A 7,698-nucleotide genomic window follows, 5' to 3' on the forward strand; every position below is an offset into this window, starting at 1 on the left:
GTTAACCCTCTAATACCCAAATTTTTGTTTTCGATCTGAATATTATTTTTCGTTATCTAAAATCATTCTAAACACGGTTTGGGAATGATTTATTTTTCTTCGCAAATTTATGAATTTTGATTTTTATTATTTTCATTTTTGAGCATCCCTATCTTTTTCAATTTTTTCTTGAAGCCTCTTCTGGTTACTCATTTTTGACAATAATAAAAATTTGAGTTTTCACTATACTTTTGAAAATATGAGTTTTTTAATTTATTTCTGGAACATTTTTTATTTTCCGTGTAACTATCGGAAAAACAGATTTGAAATCATTTCAATTCCATCAGGTTCTTTTTCTGTGATAGGTTGATCGAAGAAAAATATAAAAAAAATGATTTTTTATAATACACGTTAAATGAATCGCAGGCATTTGTAGGTTATATAAGAATGCAATTTTTCAAACAATTTTCAATAATACAAAAAAGTTTCAAAAACCATAAAAAACATTTCTTATATGCATGTTATGAGTCAAGGTTTAAGCCAAAAATAAAATCATTTTAATTGCGGAGCTACGAAAAAATACACAAAATTCCAAGGTGTACCCCGTCTAAAGGCGGGGTTGAGTATTAGAGGGTTAAGCGTATAAAACACGGCAGGCTGCGGTGGGCTGGGCATGTAGCTCGCATGTCGGAGGAACGTCAAGCTAAACAAATATACAGCAGATAACCAGGGAGAGGCCGTCGCCTCCGTGGAAGGCCGCGCAACAGATGGCTTTTTGCAGTTGAGGAGGATTTAAGGTCGCTTAACGTTCAGGGCGACTGGAAGCGATTGGCCCAGGACCGGGTCCAATGGAGAAGGCTTCTTCATTCGGCGTAGATTCAACGCAATAGCAAGGAATTGTTGCTCATCAAGTATCAAGTATCAAGTTAGTAAGAAGTCTACAAAAAAATCGAGCCCTCGATAACTATCTACAGAAATTTTTGAGGAGTTATTTTAATAAAGTTATTTCTGGAAGAGTACATATTACATATTTCTTAGAGTAACCTAAACCATTTTGTGGCAGAGTTTTCTAAAATAATTTCATGAGTATAATTAGTAAGAACAATTCGAAGGGTTTTTTGTGATATTCGTGTGGTCAGCGTTTAGTCAAAGTAGAATGAGTAACATTTTTCGTCTTTTCAGAAAAATGGGTAAAAAGTTTAACATCTTCCAATTTATGAACTTCTGTTAAAATTTGTTCTACATATCCACACTTGTTTGTGTTATTTTCAAATAATATAATGTAAAATGATAATCATGTAAAAACATAATTTAAACCATTAATAGAACGATCTTTAATGGACTAAAAGCATTTGGTCCACTGACACTGTACATTGCTCAGTGATTTAGCTCACTCTGACTGAAAGATTTCTTGGAAAATAGTAATCAATAGATGCTTGCATAGTCCAACTGGGTTCAAATCCAACCGTACCAATATCCTTCGACATAAGTATCGTAAATTTTTCGACAATCAATTTATTCGATTCCGTAATCAGCTTCACTACTTTAGTTTGGAGACTTGGAGGACAAGTTAATGCTTAGTGAGCGATTTATCGTTTGAATGAAGCACCAGTTATAAAGGAAATCGGTGTGATGTTGACATCGAAGCTTGCAACCTTCTGTGCTACTTGATCATAAAATAGCTCAATAGCTTGGGTGGTCAAAGCGCTCATCTAACGAACAAGCATCGTGGGTTAAAATCTCACCTGGGCACCAGATTTTTCTCATAATTTCACTAATAATTTATTTATTTATTTATTTATTTATTTTTTAACTAAAAATTTTGAAAGAGGGAAAAGCCCCTTTGAGTGATTTCTTTTTGAAATTCTTCTCAAAAAGGCACAAAACCTCTTTATCTTTTCAAAATAACATTATAAAATGGTAATAATAATAAAATATAAATCTATAGGCTCAGGCGGCATTTATCCATTACAGAGCCAAAAATCTTGAAAAAAGGGCCATGACTCGAAAACTACTTGATGCCATCTTTAAATGGGTGTGTTGAAAATGTTTCCATCAAACCTGAAAAAAAGAAAAAGAAAGAAGCAGAATCATACGTAATACAAAGCATCATTTAAAAATCTATAAAGTATTTTTAACGAGGGTAAGAATTTACTTCCCAGAATATCACGAACAGATTGAGGGAGCAAACGATGATGTATTTTCAAATTTCTAAAGAAAGCAATTCTAGGTATAGCGAAACGCGTACAATGAAAAACAATATGGTCAATATCCTCATAAGCAACACCACAATCACACAAATTAGAATCATTGATATTGATACGATATAAATAACTATTACAAACATAATGATTGGATATAAGCCTCGACAATGTACAAATAAAATTTCTTCCGACAGCAAAATTTTTAAACCAACTAAATCGACTAATATTAGGTAAAATTGAATAACACCATCGTCCTTTATCACTTAAGTCCCATGAAAGTTGCCAATTGTTTAAAGAATATTGTTTTAAATCTGTAAAATATTCAGACGAAAAAATTTGTCTGTTGAACATCAGCTTGCTCATTACCATAAATATTAGAATGAGCAGGAACCCAAATAAATTTAATAATGTAACCCTGAGAATTCAAATCACATAATTCTTTTTTCAGCAACAACATAATGTGATGAGTTTTAGAATTGAAATTAACGGAATTGAGTGCTTTCAAACAACTTAAACTGTCTGAGCATATAATAAAAATGTTTGGAGAACATTTTTTTATCAAAGAACAAGTAAAATACAAGGCAGTTAGTTCAGCTATAAAAACTGAACAAGGATATTGTAATTTGAAAAAATAAGCAGAATAATAATTATAAACTCCAAAACCAGCAACATTTTGAATTAATGATCCATCAGAAAAGTAAAATTGATGTGAATCTAATCCAACAAATTTACGCCGAAAAAATAAAGGAGCGAAGCGAAAATACTCATTACTAGGAATTTGTTTTAATTCTTCATATAACGATAAATCGAAACGAGTGAACATTAATATCAAAATTATGATAATTGAATGTAGAAATTGTTGTAGGAACAATATTTAAAGAAGAACAATATTTGTATGAATCTAAAATTTTGCAAGTTGGATTTATATCATTTAAACATTTCAAAACATCAATTATTGGGTGTTTTTTTTATAAAACAATTCAACATGAATTAACAATTTAATTCATGTAAGCGAGTTTTAAGTGGAATCACTCCAGCTAAAACCTCAATAGATTGAGTGTGCGTTGAATTCATTAATTTTAAACAAATTCTTAGACACCGAAATTGAATCTTTTCTAGCTTACAAAAATGCGATTGACTTGCATTTACAAAAGTAAAACATCCATATTCAATAATAGATCTAATGGTCGTTTTGTAAAGTGTAATTAAATCAGTAGGATGAGCCCCCCACCAAGTACCTGTTATAGTTCTAAGGAAATTTATCCTTTTTGCACAAATTATCTGGATATATTGAATATGTTTTTTCCACAATAATTTTGAATCAAACCATATTCCTAGATATTTATAATCATCAACTTGTTCAATTTCGTGACCATTAAGATATAAATTTATATTAACAATAGAACGTTTACGAGAAAATAAAATAAATTTAGTTTTAGAAACAGAAAAAGAAAAACCATTATTGTTTGTCCAAATTTCAATATTGTTTAATGCACATTGCATAAAATGACGAATAATTTCTCTATTATTACCGCTGATAGAAATAACTTTATCGTCGGCAAATTGATAAAAATAGCATCCATTCGGAATAACAGATGATATGTCACTGGTAAATAAATTATATAGAAATGGACTCAAACAAGACCCTTGAGGAAGACCAAAATAACTATATCGTATCAATTTGGAAGAGCCATTATGGAAAAAATGCATAATTTTGAAAGAAAATAAATTATATAAAAAATTGGCACTTATATTTGGAATATTGAAATTTTTAAATTTTTCAAAAAGTAGATCTAATAACACGGAATCATAAGCCCCAGAAACATCCAGAAAAGTTGAAACCCTATCCTGCTTCTTATTAAACGAAAGATTAATTTGTGAAGCTAGAAGAGCAGTGCAATCACGAGTGCTACAACCTTTTCTGAAACCATATTGGGAAGAAGAAAAAATTTTATTACTTTCAGCCCATAATTCTAAACGATTAAGTAACATTCTTTCCATAAGCTTACGAAGACATGACAATAAACTTATTGGTCTACGACTATCAGCTAATGAAGGATCCTTGCCTGATTTTACAATACTGACAACCTTAATAGAACGCCATTCCGAAGGTAGAATATTTTGAAAAAGGAATGAATTGTATAATTCTAACAAATGTATTTTTCCATCATGTGGTAAATTTTGCAAAACAATAAATTTAATGTTATCAATTCCCGGAGATGTGTTTTTTGTAACAGATAATGCTAAATCTAATTCTCCTAATGAAAATGAAGCACTAAGTTCAGGAAAATAATTATATCTCTGACAATTTTTAAAATTTATGGAACAAGGAACAAATTCAGGACAAATTTTAGAGGCAAATTTATCAATCCATTCTTCAGAATATTCCTGAATATTTGGAGAAGAAGAATTACAATTTCTTAGATTTCTAGCAACAGACCAAAGAGAAGATAGAGAAGATTCTCTATCAAGATTTTCTATAAAATTTCTCCAATAATTCCTTTTTTTAAATTTAGTAATTCGAACAAATTGAGCTTCAGCTTTACAATATAAAAAATAATTTTCCCTTGATCCAAAACGACGAAATTTTTTAAAGGCTTCAGATTTATTTTTTAAAGCCATAGAACATTCACTGTCCCACCAAAATGAAGGACATTTTTTTCTAGAAGAAATTGGAGTTATTTTGTATTTTTGAGATTTTATTAAACATTTAATTATAATCTCGCAAAATTGTTTATAATTATCAAGTGGAGATAATGAATAATCAAAATGAGTTAACGAAAATGAAATAATATCCGAAAATTTTAACCAATTAACATTTTTACATAAATCAGGCTTAAGAGATTCATTATTTGTTTGTTTATTGTCATTATTACAAATCTCGATCAAAATAGGTAAATGATCACTACCATTAGGATCATTAATTATTTTCCAAGAAGAAAGGAACGTTAAACTATTAGAACAAAGAGATAAATCAATACAAGTATGATGAGCAGGAGGAACAGCAATTCTGGTAAATGATCCATCATTGAGAATATTCAAATTCAATTCATCAACCAAGTCCATGATCAAATTACCTCTACCATCACTATTCCTACTACCCCAAGCAGAATTATGGGCATGAAAATCTCCTAATATGAAAAATGGAGAAGGTACATTGTCTAATACAGCCTTTATTTCTGATAATGAAAAAGGAGAATTTGGAGGAATATAAAAACATATGATAGAAAATTCCTTACCCAAATGTTTAACAGAAATAGCAATATATTCAATTGCAAAATCAAAAGGTAAATTTAAATATTTAAATTGAATATTTTCACGAACACCAATCAACACTCCTCCAGCTGAAACATTTCTATCTTTTCTAATAATATTAAAAGTAGGGATACGTAAGTGTTTACATTCCACTAACCAAGTTTCATTTAAACAAAATATATCTATATTGTGATTAAATAACAGAACTTTTAATTTATCAATTTTGGGTATAATGCTACGACAATTCCATTGTAATATATTTAATTTGTTGGAAGTAGCCATTACATTGAAAATAATGAAGAAAGGAGGGGTCCAAAAGAATTTAACTTTTCAAAAATAAACGCTAAAAAAGGTAAACATTTTTTAATCAAATTTTTCCAAAAATCACTGAATCCTAATAAATTTATTATTTGTTCCAAAATATTCAAAATGTCATTATTATCATTATTGTTGGATGAATTATCAACATCATCCCTATTATTACTATTAAAGGAATTGTCATTCTCTACTCTTTGAAACCCAGGAATCGTATGGCAAGTGGAAGAAACATTAAGTGGAGGAAAGTTTTTATCAAAAGATGTTGATGGTTGAGGATCAGAATTTGCATTATGTTTGTTAGATAATAAATTAGCCCTTTTTCTTTTAGTAGGAGGTTTATATATAAATTTATTAGAATCCTCATTCAAGTCATCATAATCATAATCAGATAATGCTTCATAAATATTGGAAGAATTAAAATCACCAGATGCTTTCAAAATCTCTGAATAAGAACATCGATTTTTAAATTTAATTTGTTGGTTAAATTTTTGTTGATTAGTTCTATAAACTGAACAGTCTTTAATTGAAAAATGATTCTGATTACAATAAATACAAACATCAGATTGTTTATCACAAACAGATGAAGAATGAGAATCTCCACATTTGGAACATTTAGGTTTATTTGAACAATAGGAAGAAGTGTGTCCAAACAAAAGACAATGAGTGCAATGCATAAGTTTAGGAAAATAAAGTCTTACACTAAATGATACGTTATTAATTGAAACATAATCCGGAAGAACAGATCCGGCAAATATTATTTTTATACAATTAGAATGAATATAACTAGAACTGTTGCCATTGAACGTTAATTTAGATAAACGATTGCAATCTAAAATTTTGACGGGAGAAATGGATTTATTTTTGAAAAAACCTAAACCAAAATTTTTAATGTCATCGCAACTTAAAGATTCGTCATAAATGACGCCACTAATCTCACATGAGTCGCAAGGGGCGTATACACGGTATGAACTACCAAATAAATTGGATTCCAGCAGAGTATTAGCATCTCCACGTGAACCAAAAACTACCCTTAATTTGTCTAACGAAATTTTCTTGATTTCTTTAACAGATTTAAATCTTTTATAAACTTCTGCAGAAATCAAGAGAACATTGATTGGCTTATCCTTTTTTCTAAAATAAACAGGATAAGGACCAAGAAAAGTAGATGGGAAAATTTTGACTCTAAATGGTTTAGAAACTGAAGGAGGAAGATTCGAATGATCATCCTCTTTAGAATTCGAGGATTCCCCGTCAGTTTCCATATCAGGAAAACAACGGGGAATATAAATAAAAAAAATCAACAATCGAGAAGTAATAACAACTAAAACTTATAAAATAAGAGAATAAATAAAATTATACTTATCAAATTCAATAGAGAACTTGATGAATTCTTTCTTGAGAGAAAACCACCTCAAGCTTGAAAACTTCCCAAAGCCCACAATCTGTACTTGATTCAGAAAACTTCGATCGCTCTCCAATCCAATCCAAACCAATCATCGAACGTAATCCGAATCTTGAATCGCTTTCCTCGCATCCAAAAACATTCGCCACCATGAAACACGAAACCAATTGTATCCGTACTCCGAGATTTTTTTCCTCCTGAAAGAAGAGAAAACTGTCAGGTGAACACTAATAATTTGTTAATTAATGTATTATTAAGACAGTTAAATGCACCATAATGTCCAATAACATTTTTATTTTTTTCATGTGCAACCTATGTTCAGGCATAGGATATGTATAAATTATAAAGCATATAATTGAAAGTCATACAGAGCGTTTACATGCTCAAGAGCTCGCAATGATCTACGCGAGATACAACTAGAAAATGAAGATTGATATCTTATAGGGCGTTAAAATGCTCGTGATCTTGCAAATATTCATGTTTATATTCATATGTATTCACCAGGGCGTTGATACCGCTAAGAAATTTATATATAGAATT

This window comes from Aedes aegypti, chromosome 2, assembly GCF_002204515.2.
Source record: "Aedes aegypti strain LVP_AGWG chromosome 2, AaegL5.0 Primary Assembly, whole genome shotgun sequence".
Taxonomy (NCBI): domain Eukaryota; kingdom Metazoa; phylum Arthropoda; class Insecta; order Diptera; family Culicidae; genus Aedes; species Aedes aegypti.